We start from the raw sequence: 12,889 nt of genomic DNA, 5'->3' as shown, positions 1-12,889 counted from the left end.
ATAAAATAATGGTAGTTTGTCACCTGCTTTGACTCTTACCATCAGGTATGTTATTTTTCTTTAAAAATTGACTCCTGGGGCACCTGGGTGGCTCAGTCGGTTGAGCCTCCAACTTCAGCTCAGGTCATGATCTCACAGTCTGTGAGTTTGAACCCCAAGTTGGGCTTTGTGCTGACAGCTCAGAGCCTGGAGCCTGCTTCAGATTCTGTGTCTCCCTCTCTCTCTGCCCCTCCCCCACTCATGCCCTGTCTCCCTCTGTCTCAAAAATAAATAAAAACATTTAAAAAAATTTTTTTTAAATTGACTCCTTAAGGGACGCCTGGGTGGCTCAGTTGGTTACGTGTCCAACTCTGATTCAGGCCATGATCTCATGGCTCGTGAGTTTCAGCCCTGTGTCAGGCTCTGTGCTGACAGCTCCGAGCCCAGATTCTGCTTCAGATTCTATGTCTCCCTCTCTCTCTGCCCCTTCCCTGCTCATGCTCTGTCTCTCTCTCTCTCTCAAAAATAAGTAAACATTTAAAAAATTAACTACTTAAGAAATATTTCCTTTCTTCTTTCCCTTAGGTGAACTAAGCCTAAACATTAGAATAGAAAGGCAATAAAGATGCATTAACAGAATGAATTTATAACAGTACCAAAGGACACACCAAGGTAAGGAGAAAACACCCATTAGGACCAAAATTATAAGAGGAAAATAAGGATATCTAATTGTTATTGAAACCTGAAGTATATTATCTACTTGTCAGAACAACTTCATGAGACAGATATTATTATTATTATTATTATCCCCATTTTGTGAATGAAGAAGATAGATTCCATGAGAATAATTCACAAGCCCAAGACCGTACAACTCAATAAGGTGTTTAATCCAGAAGGCCAAGTTTCAGACCCTTTCTTTCTTGAGTATCAGAAAAGGTTTTCTGAATGCTAAGAGTGTTTTTAGGTCGCTGAGCAGATCCTGTTCAATTTGGCCCACATAACAAATATAGTTCTTTCTAGATGCCATGGAACATCTATAAACGAGGTGTCCTTTGTCTAGGAAAGTGCCAGAACAATGTCACAATAGAGTCTTATATTTTTGCAAAGTCCCAGCTGGAAGAGCTCAACAAACTAAAGTACATCTTTCTTTGGACAAATGGGGAAGCTGAGGCTTAGAAAAGATGAGGAGCTTGCCCCAAATCACATGGCAAGCCAGTGCCAGAGGCAGCTCAAAGTTCACATCTCCTGGTACCCAGTCCTGGTTATATGAGGAAGGAGAGAGAGAGAGAGAGAGAGAGAGAGAGAGAGAGAGTAAGCAGTAAAGCCAAATGGCCTCTCAAATGCCTTCTGGCTCAGGAACTTCCCAAAACTTGGAGTCCATGATTTCATAAATGGAAAAATACAAACCTTTCCCCCAGTAAAAACAGAATTGATTTTCCTGTGGGATGAAACAGCACATGCTTTGCATTTACTCAGAAAGTATTCAGGAACAATGAGAATTCTAGTGCAATTTTTGCTCTTCTGCTTCATCCCATAGGTTCCAGCTAAGTGGAACCAGGAAGATTATTTCCCACATGGTCTCAGTGGGCTACTCTTAACATTTGCTGCGATCTGAACAGATACTGAGAGCCCAGGGGGAACCATAAATGTTCTTTTCTTTTTCTCCAAAGTAAGCTATGTCACTCCCCACCTAGACCACCACCAGCAATCACACCCTAGTTTGAAATGCCATATTCTTAGCATCTTAGAACAAGAAAAAACATGTTTAATGGAGCCAGATGTGATTTTCCTAGCTGATTCTGGGGCTATGGAGAATATAGTGCAATTGAAGGAACAATTATAGACAAAAATTGCGCATAACTTCATCTGGTTATTGTTAGTTATCTTAGTTATCTTCATTTTTACCTTTATTATTATTATTAATTATTAAATTAGGTCACTGAGAATAAGACCTGAGCCTTACTAAGGTTTTTGTTGTTGTGTGTTTTTGTTTTGTTTTGTTTGAGTTTCCCAGTTTGCAGCTTCAGGATTAGAAACATTGGTAATGGGTTGAGTTACATTTTCCAAACTTACCTATAATAAAAAAGGAAAAGACAATCACCTGACATGACTGATAATGGTAAAAAACAAACAAACAAACAAACGAAAAACCTCAGGCCCCTCCCTGGATAAGTCTACTTTGGATGGAACCCTGGAATCTGTTTCCTTAGCTAGTATTTCCAAATAATTCTTGTTATTTGGGAAAGTTTAAGATCTGGCAAGTTTGGGAAACACAGAATGATGGCATGGACTTTTAATCACACCCAAGAGAGACATCCATTGACCAATAGTTTAGAAGACATAGGAGCTTTCCATCAGTACAGAAGAAAACCCAGTCTTGGACCAAGAGTTCACACCATAAGACTCTTTCTCCATAGAGACAGGCCCTTGCCCTTCCCTACATCCTACGCAGTGAGCGATGACCTAACTCTGCAAGCCTGCTCATCTCTTCTTCCCCCACCCATTCTGGCCCCTTCCACTCAACTCAGCTGTCTTAAGTCTATCTATCCTTCAGGGTTTAAGTCCAGTACAAGAATCCCTTATCCCACCATCTGACATTGATTGATCCCTCCTCTGAGCTCTTGCTTCTTGAGACTGCTAATGGTGACATCTTAATTTCTATTCACTCTGATTTTCTTGAAGATTCCACACAGGCGTCTTGCCTGCCTGAATTACAAGCTCTTTCGATGTTGTGCACAGACTGAATATAGCTGCTAAGGGGAAACCTGCAGGAATGAATGCCAAGATTAGGTTCTGGGAGGGCAGGATGCCTCCCCACCAATGTACCCCAGTGCTTTATCCAGCAGCTGGCACACAACAACTCTTCAATACACATTCTTTGAATACATGAATAAACAAATAAATATATATATATATTTCAAGCTATAAATAATTTAGCAAACACAAAGTTAAAATTAAGATCCTAGAAACTGACCTAGATACAACTCATGATTTGGGTTTGTTCTAGTGTCTCTACAGAGGTTCTCACACTTTTTGGTACCAGAAGCTCTTTTCATTCTTAAAAATTATCTTTTTTCAATATATGAAATTTATTGTCAAATTGGTTTCCATACAACACCCAGTGCTCATCCCAAAAGGTGCCCTCCTCAATACCCATCACCCACCCTCCCCTCCCTCCCACCCCCCATCAACCCTCAGTTTGTTCTCAGTTTTTAACAGTCTCTTATGCTTTGGCTCTCTCCCACTCTAACCTCTTTTTTTTTTTTTTTTACATTCTTAAAAATTATTGAGGATCTTAAAAAGTTTCTGTTTATGGGGGTTAAACCTATTGGTATGGACTCTATTAAAAATTAAAACTGATCATTTAAAAGTATTTCTCTTAAAATAACAGTAATAAACCCACTGCATGTTAATGAATTAACGCAAATAATATACCTTGATGAAAAAAAAATTTTCCAAAACAAAAATAAATTAATGAGAATAGTGCCACTGTTTTACATCTTGCAAATCTCTTTAATGGAATCCCAATGGAAGTCAACTGGATTTTCAGGTCTGTTTGCATTCCTGTTGCTTATGGAAAACTCCACTGTGTACAATGTGTCACTGGGAGTGACAAAGGACAATGATATCTTAATGTCATTATGGAAATAGTCTTGGCCTTGTGCGCCTCTTAAAGGGTCTTATGGACCCTCAGGAATCCCCAGACCACACTTTGAGAACCATTTCTCCACACATTTCCTAGTGTGTACAAATTCTACACACAGGTGGGAAAATTGATCAAAGGATCTGTTACCCTGCTTCGAAAGAGATATAAAGGTTTATCTCACTAAGATAAATCCTTATACAGGAGGGTGTCATAGCAGAGACACTCAAATGCACATTCTCATTAAATGACTAAAATACCATAGATGATAAAATTCACAAAAAGCTTATCTTCATGAAACAGAATATTCACAGCAGCTGCACGAAACCATAGATTCTACAATGGCTCTTCTAACTTATACCTTACCATCTTTCTGTGTCTTTTCCTGAGCCTTCCAAATGATCAGGTGTTTTAGCAAGGAAACCAAGTGCGGCATAAGATGGCAGATGAATATGGTTTTTAATTCCCATAAATGCAGATGGATCCCAGAATTTTCACCATCTAGCTCTTCTCTGTTCTGTCCTCCCGTCCCTTATAGCCTAAGGTTGTTAAAAAGTAAATTTGTATTGAATGGCCTCACATGGATTACTTACCTCATGGTTGGTCAGTTAAAATATAGCTTAAAGTTTGCCACAGAATGCAAGTTCAGAATTCTAACTGCCTGGATTTAATTCCTGGTTTCTCCACTTACTAGCTGTGTGAATTAAAGCAAATTACTTAAGTTCTTTAGCCTCAGTTTCCCCCTATCTATGATGAAAGTGATCATTGTACCTATTTCTTAGAAGTGTTAAGAGGATTAAGCAAATTAATACATGTAAAGTACTTCAGAATAGTGCATGACAAATAGCAAATTGTCAGGAACAATTAGTTATAATATATCTTTAAAGTTTCTTAAAAGGGACAAGAGTAAATTTTTGTGATTAACCTCAGGAACCATAACTTAGCATCACTTGTAAAGATTTGTTTGTGGTAGTAATTTTAAGGCTGAATTCACTTAAAATAGCTTTACCCTAAAAAGATCAATTAATTGAGGTACCACTATGAAGTCATATGCTAACAAAATTTTAAAAAGGGAGCTTGAAAATTCATACCATTACAAACAAACTGTGGGAAATACCACCTTTCCCCAAAGCATTTGTGCATACATTAGTAATCAGCTTTGCTCTAGCAAGTACCAAGTGCCAATTAAATTTGAGTTGACCCTTGGGTTAACTGTACACCAAGAGGAATTGTTAATGTCAAGCATTTACTGAGAACTAACAGATGTAACAAGTACACATTGAATGTCACTCCACGTAAACCTCACAAGGTGACGAGGACACCCTAAAGCAGCTTGGAGCAGACAACAGTCCTGCCCTCAAAAACTGGTAGAGAGCTCCACATGTATGGAAGAGTGATACAAACACAATGTCCTAAATACTCAGACACAGTTAATAAAAATGCTTATGAAAGAGGAAAAAGAAGGTCATTTCGACTTGAGGAATCTGGGAAGACTTGCCAAGGTGGTATCTTTTGAGGTGAGTGTTGAAAGATGGAAGAGACTTCACCAAAAGCATGTGAGAGAAAGGGAAACCGCATTAGCAGAAAGCAAGAGTTGGCATGGTTGACTGATATAAGAGTATAAGGCGTCAGTGAAAAGCGTTGTTTGGAACTGAATAGAGCAGGTCTTCCAAGCAAGGCTACGAAGTCTAGACTTCACTTAAAAAGCCAAAGGGCAGCCTGGGCAACAATAGGTATAAAGTCATGTGATCTACATCTTGCCGTTTTGTCACTGATTACTGCAGGATGGGTGGAAAGGAAGGCACTGGAGGAGAGGAAACCAATTATGAGGCCATGGCAACCGTCCAAAGGGAAAAGTGGTTGGGGCATTTGTGATGCGAAAGGAAAGGAGGATGTGATATTTATTTTAAAAGAAGAATCCAGGGGCGCCTGGGTAGCTCAGTCGGTTAAGCGTCCGACTTCGGCTCAGGTCATGATCTCACGTGGGTTCGAGCCCCGCCTCGGGCTCTGTGCTTACTGCTCAGAGCCTGGAGCCTGTTTCAGATTCTGTGTCTCCCTCTCTCTCTGATCCTCCCCCGTTCATGCTCTGTCTCTCTCTGTCTCAAAAATAAATAAACGTTAAAAAAATTTAAAATAAATAAATAAATAAAAGAAGAATCCAGAAGATTTGGGACTAATTAGGTGTTGGTGGGAAGCTATTCTATGCTAGACCAGGGCCATGTGTGTTAGAAAAGAAAGAATTTTTGAGACATCTCCAAAAAGGTAAATTTGAAAAGTATATTGGACTGAAGAAAAGAAATAACTCAGGGTTACCTGATTCAGAGTAAAGGAATAAGGAAGGAAACAATCCCACCAGAAAAATAATAAGAAAGAACTCTTACAGATTAAAAAGAAAATGAGCGGTGCCTGGGTGGCTCAGTCAGTTGGGCGTCCGACTTCGACTCAGGTCATGATCTCACAGTCTGTGAGTTCGAGCCCCACATCAGGCTCTGTGCTGACAGCCCAGAGCCTGGAGCCTGCTTCCGATTCTGTGTCTCCCTCTCTCTCTGCCCCTCCCCTGCTCATGCTCTGTCTCTCTCTGTCTCAAAAATAAAATCAAAAAATTTTTTTTTTAATTTTTTAAATTAAAAAAAAAACAAAAAGAAAATGAATATATCATTAGAAAAATATGCCATGGATATGAACAGGCAATTCATAAAAGAAATAAAAATGATCAGGAAATATGGAGGAAAATGCCTAGCTGAATTGAGACACAAACAAATAAAAATATGAGAGATCACTTTTTGCCTCTAAGATTTGCAAAAAAAAATACATAAATATTGGTAAGACAGACTACCCAACAGCATCCTTCCTTGCCAACAGAACTCTAGGTTTTTTCAGTTAGTCAGATTTTTCCAGTTAGCTCTATATTTCCAGATCCTAATCCAGCCCCACCCCATTAGGGAAGAACCTTGATTAATCTGAGCCAAAATTGGTGATTCCATTCTGAATTGGTGATTGGCTTGAGAAGGGGCATATATTTCAAATCTAGCTAAAAGTATGGGACAAAAACATATTGAGATGGATGAGAAAGGTCTTACATGGATCTAGCTAGAGTGTATTATGCTAAGTGCAATAAGTCAGAGAAAGACAAGCACCATATGATTTCACTCATATGTGGAATTTAAGAAACAAAACAGATGAACATATGGGAGGGGAAAAAGAGAGAGAGAGAGAGAGAGAGAGACCATAAAAGACTCTTAAAGACAGAGAACAAACTGAAGGTTGATGGAAGGAGGGAGTAGGAGATGGGCTAGATGGGTAATGGGTATTAAGGAGGGCACTTGTGCTGAGCACTGGGTATTGTATGTAAGTGACAAATCACTAAATTCTACTACTAAAACCAATATTGCACTCTATGTTAACTAGGATTTAAATAAAAATCTGAAGAGAAAAAATAAAAAGCCTTAGAAATAGTTTCTTAGGTCTCAGAAAGAAAGCTGGAGGCATTTCAGGACCCACTCTATTTGCCCCTGGATGCATGAGGATGAAATGCCTGGAGTTGCATCTATCTTGAGAAAGTGAGGAGACCAAACTAACATGCTAAGAATGGCATGGAGGAAAAGGAAAGAAAGAAAAAGAAAGAAAAGAAAGAAAGAAAGAAAGAGGAAAGAAAAGAGAAAAAGAAAAGAAAAGAAGAAAAGAAAAGAAAAAGTTTGGTATTTGATGTCATTCAGCATCAAAATTAACTATTTTGGGATCCTCTTATCTTAGGATATCTTGTTATGTAAGATTATTTTTTTGTCTTATTATTTAAGTCACTTTTATTTGGGGTCTTAGTTTCTTGAAGAGCCCTCAATACCATTTGAGCTTCTGTGACAACAAATTTTTACCTACACAGTAGCTGCTTAATAAGTATTTGCTGAATGAATGAATGAATGAATGAAGCCTATGAGAATGATAATGAGACGTGCCCAGAAGAATCATAAACTTCAAGTTGGGAAGGTCTTGGAGATCCTGTAGGTTTTTGAGAAATCTCAAGGAATCAGTGAAAATGAGTGAGAAAATAGAAACTAAAGCAGGTTTGGGACTTCTCCAGACCAGCCTCCAACTAACTCACTGCTTTCACCCAAGAGTATTTCTCCCAAAGTCCCGGGTTGGGAGAAACCATGGATCTCAGGATTGGCTCTTTGCCAAAGGATCCAATGACATCAATCCTGAGAGGGGATGGGTCTCCACCCAGGAAAAATGAAAAAGTCCCCAAATCTGATATGCATAGGAGAATCCCTTCTTTCGTTCTTCCCTGGGTGTTGCAGCAGAGCATGGTGGCCGAAATCCAAGTGGGAGAGTTTGCTGGGAGTGGCTCTGTGGGTTCCTCTTTCATCACATAAGTTTGTTCAAACTAGTTCTGCTAAAAGTTGTGGAATTCTAGTGAGTTCATGAGCGAATTCACTTTCTCTCACAGAAGCAATTCTTTCTTGTGACAGCCTCAGCCTTCCCTCCAGATGAGACATCTGCTCTTTTTTGTTGCTGCCTAATTAATTCTTTTGGATTCTGCAATTGGTCATGAAATATACTCTGTCTTCCCTCCAAATTTAAAATTCAAATGTTAGTTAACTACTCAGAAAAAAAAAATAGGGCCTTATTTCATGCCATGAGTAAAAATAAATTTCATAAGATTAAAAATTTAGATCTTAGAACACCATAAAAGCAGTAAGAAAAATATAAATGAATATTCATAACATCTTATAGTTATGATATATTTTCTAAATATGGTACTTTTTAAAGTAGTAACCACAAAAGAAAAGATAATGGATTTTCTGTAAAAAAAATTTTTTTTTAACTTCTTGAGTGGAAAACTGAAACCTGGGGTGGGGGGCAAGAGTGAGAATGTGAATAACTTGTCATTGTGCTTTTTTATGTATGTAGATTGTCTTTGGAAATCATAAAATAAAAATTCAAAATTTTAAACTCGTATACTTAAAAAAATCAAATGCAAATAATATGCCAAAAGGAAAATGTAATTGCAATATCTACCACAGACACAAGCTATTGTATTTAATATATGAAAAGCTAGTAAATATTCATAATGCCACGTAGCCTTTTGATCAGAAATGGACTTTGCAGACAGACCAAGTGAGTCAGTTCCAGGGCTACCTCTTGCCAAATGTATGACTTGGACATATTCTCTCTTTGTCTCAGTTTCTTTCTCTGAAAAATGAGGATAATGCTCTTCTGTGGTATAACAAGAAAAATAGTTGGTCTTTGTCCCCACCTCTTGGCATGGAACTCCTTAAAACCCTTGATATTTCCTGAGTAATAAGGATGATAGAAGCATCTATTGTTCTAATGAGGTGACTCTTGATGGGCCCCAGACGGCTTCAGCATGGAAGCTGGTCCTAAAAAGACCAAGGCTTGATTACAAGCTTGGAACTTGCAGCCCTACCCTCCAATCTCCAGGGAGGGGAGGAGGCTAGAGAAAGAGTTAATCGCCAATGGCCAGTAAGTTCATAAATCATGCCTATGTAAGGAAAACTCCTAAGTGACAGAGATTTGAGAGCTTCAGATTTAGTGAACACATCAAGGGGTTAGGAACATAAAACACCCCAACAGGAACAGGGGTTCCTGTACTCTGGACCCTTCTGAACCCAATTCACCTCTTCATCTGGCTGTTCACTTATATCCTCTATAATAAACCCATAACTGTAAGTGAAGTGCTTTCCTGAGTTTTGTAAGCCTTTCTAGCAAACCATCAAACCTGAGGAGGAGGTATTGGGAACCCCCAATTATATCCAGTCTATCAGTGACCTGATATTTGTGACTAGTGTCTGAAGAGAAGACAGTCTTTTGGAATGAGCCCTTACGTCTGCAAAGTCTGATACTAACTCTAGTGGTGAGTGGTAGGATTGAATTGAATTTTAGGGCAGCTAGTTGGTGTCAGAAGTTAGAGAAGTGATATTGGAAAAGACACTGTATATCTGGTGCCAGGAGAAAAAAAGCCTCTTACCTCCCCTAGAATTCAGATAGAATTGATGCAAGACATTTAGCAAATAGTGGACCTTGACCAAATATTAGTATTATCATCAATACTAGAAAAAAAAAGAAGGTGAACCCAGCAGTTGGAAAACAAAGATCATTAACAAGTAAACCAAGAAAGAAGAAAAGCAAATGATCAATCAACATAAATAGGATCATCAAAGAAATGCATCTTAAAATAAGATAGTATTTTCTGGGGCGCCTGGGTGGCCAGGTCGGTTAAGCGTCCGACTTCAGCCAGGTCACGATCTCGCGGTCCGTGAGTTCGAGCCCCGCGTCGGGCTCTGGGCTGATGGCTCAGAGCCTGGAGCCTGTTTCCGATTCTGTGTCTCCCTCTCTCTCTGCCCCTCCCCCGTTCATGCTCTGTCTCTCTCTCTGTCCCAAAAACAAAATAAACGTTGAAAAAAAAAATTTAAAAAAAAGATAGTATTTTCTACTCATTTAATTGCCAAATATTAAAAATAATGGCAATGTCCAGTGTTGGCAAGAGGTCACTTCAATGAGAGTATAAATGGTATGAACTTCCTCAATAACAAAGAGACAATATGTGTCAAAAGTCTTAAAAATTATATGCACACTCTTTGACCCCACTATTTTATTTCTGAGACTGTATCCTAAAGAAGGAAAGAAAAACATTAACTTTCACAAATAGTTAGCTGTAAAAATGCTCATTATGGCACTAGTCATAATAGCAAAAAAAAAAAAAAAGCCATCTAAAAGATGAGCATCCAGGGGAAGCGTTAAATAAATCTTAATTCATCTTTAACAGACTATAGTGCAGCTTTTACAACAAAAATGTTTAATGGCAAGAAAGATTTTCATGATATACCAAGGGATTAAAGGGAGGTTATGGAACAGTTTATGTAGTATGCCAACATGGTCCAATGCTGGAAGATCCATCCTCCTCGGCATTATAGACTTAACTATATCCTCCCATGAAGGAAAGAGGGCAAAAGCTCTCTGGGAATCTATATATTCTAGAAGGAATCCCATTCACAAGGCTCCACTCTCATGACCTAATCACCTCCCAAGGGCCCCACCTCCTCATATCATTACTTTGAGGGTTAAGATTTCAACATATGAATTTTGGAGGGACACAGACACTCATTCCATTTCAGATAGGTTCCCTCCAGAGGTTCCTTCGCTCTTGCAAAGATTGAAGTCAAAGTTTTCTGTTAAACATTCTACACACCCGGAGTCAGCCACCTAATTGAAAAGTGAAAACCACAAGTAAAATCTTTGGCAAAGCAGTACTTCACCAAATGAAAAACTAGTGCGTAATACTCCTTCTTAGCTCCATCACCCTCAACACACACATTTTTATTTCAGGGAGGAAAAAGTCCAGGAGAGGGGATTAAAATTTGTACAGAAACCCAGAGTGGTATTCACGGAGTCATATTTGCCTAAAATCTCTCAGTGAAGACTGAAGGTCCCAGTGAGAATCAAAAGCCCTGTGGAGACTTCCAGTCAATTTAACTCCAGCCAAGCACTGTGCTACGTTGTCTGTGGTCTGCAAGCTTATCTCTTCTCATCCTCTTAGCAATACAGGGCTGCAGGTCTATTAGAGTTGTTGTGGTTAATACTATCTCCACTTTAAGATGAACAAACTGAGGCTCACTGATGTCATTCAAGACCTAAAGGCTAGTGAGTGGCAGATCTGGGATTCTTGTCACCTCCCTAGTCTCCCCTCTTCCCCATCCCTGATCTATTGTCCCCCGTCTGACTGAGCTATTTGGAGTTTGTTGAAGGTACCAGGCATTTCACTTCCTCTGTGCCTTTGTGGAAGCCTTGGCCCCTGCTGGGGGAGCCCTGCCCCTCCCTTTCCCCCTCATTTGGCTCACTGTATTCCTATCCATCATTTAAGACCAGCTGGGCAGTTACTGCATCTAGGAAAACCTCCTAAACCTCAGGCTCTTCAGTTTAAATTAAAAACAGTGATATTCTTGCCCTTCTCTGAATGTGCCACAACCATACTTATTTCTATGTTTTATGAATATGGTCTTCCTTCCACATAAAACATTCTTTACTCACATGCACACACACGTGCGTGCACAAACATGTATATCCATGTACACTTACACACATGCATACCAACACCTCTTTCCCCTAATCCTACTCATCCTTCAGATATCCTAGAGGTCAAGAGCTCTAAGAAACCTTCCTTGTTTGGTGCCCACAGCCCCGCCCCCCAAGGGTGGTATCTTTGCTTTGTGGCCCCACACAAGGGCTTCATTCCTATCACATTCTTCACACTGGTTTGTCATTTTTTCCACATCATGACTGAACTTTTTCAAGGTGGCAACTGTCTCATTGTCCCCTAGGTCAGAGTCAGTCACATAACAGGTACTCGATAAGTACTTGTTGAATCAGTGAATGCTTACCCTGCCTGCATCCTTCTCTGCCTGTGCCTCTAGACTGTGGAAATAGAGAATTATGTGTTCCAGCATCTGGTTTCAGCTTTGGTTGGTATTATCATTGAAACCAGAGGCCCCATGCTTCTATGGCAGGAAATGAAGAATCCTTTAAAAAATCAAAAGAAATTTTTGGCAAGTACTTATGAGAATGAAACATGCTGGCTAGACAATGTCACATTTCCAACAATGAGAAATAACTTGGGGTGGAGGGAAGCATTAGTCAAGAGGAGGAAATAAAGGTCTTTACCATAAATTAAATCCCCAATACTATACAAAGTCATCATGAAAAGGAGTTGTTCATTTACAGGAAAACTTCATATGAACTACTCCCTCCACTGTGATGGTTCAGTAGTCACCTTGATACTAAAACACTTTGTTTGCCTTGGGAAATTGTATTGATTTACCTTATATTTGTTAAGAGAAACAAAACTTATTTATCATGTATATAATAGATAACTCATTGACTTACAGTCTCACACACTTGGTCATATCTGATCCCAGTGGTAGTTAAAATGGTAGAGATTCTCTTGGGATTAGGGAAAAAATGTCTGTAAGTTTTTTCTTCCATATATAGTTTATGTACACTTGATATCACCTGATGAAAATGACAATTTCCATCTGTGGTCTTCCTCCCCAAAACCTATAACTCTAGTCTAATCGTGAGGAAAATGTCAGACAAGCTCTGATTGAGGAGTATTCCACAAAATATCTGATCAATCCACCTCAAAACTGCCAATCTCATCAAAAACAAGAAAGTCTGAAAAACTGTCATATCCAAGAAGAGCCTAAGAAGACAGGATGACTAGGGGTGCCTGGGTGGCTCTGTAGTTTGAGTGTC

The sequence above is a fragment of the Felis catus genome, chromosome D4, assembly GCF_018350175.1.
Source record: "Felis catus isolate Fca126 chromosome D4, F.catus_Fca126_mat1.0, whole genome shotgun sequence".
Lineage (NCBI taxonomy): Eukaryota > Metazoa > Chordata > Mammalia > Carnivora > Felidae > Felis > Felis catus.
This window is presented reverse-complemented; position numbering follows the sequence as displayed.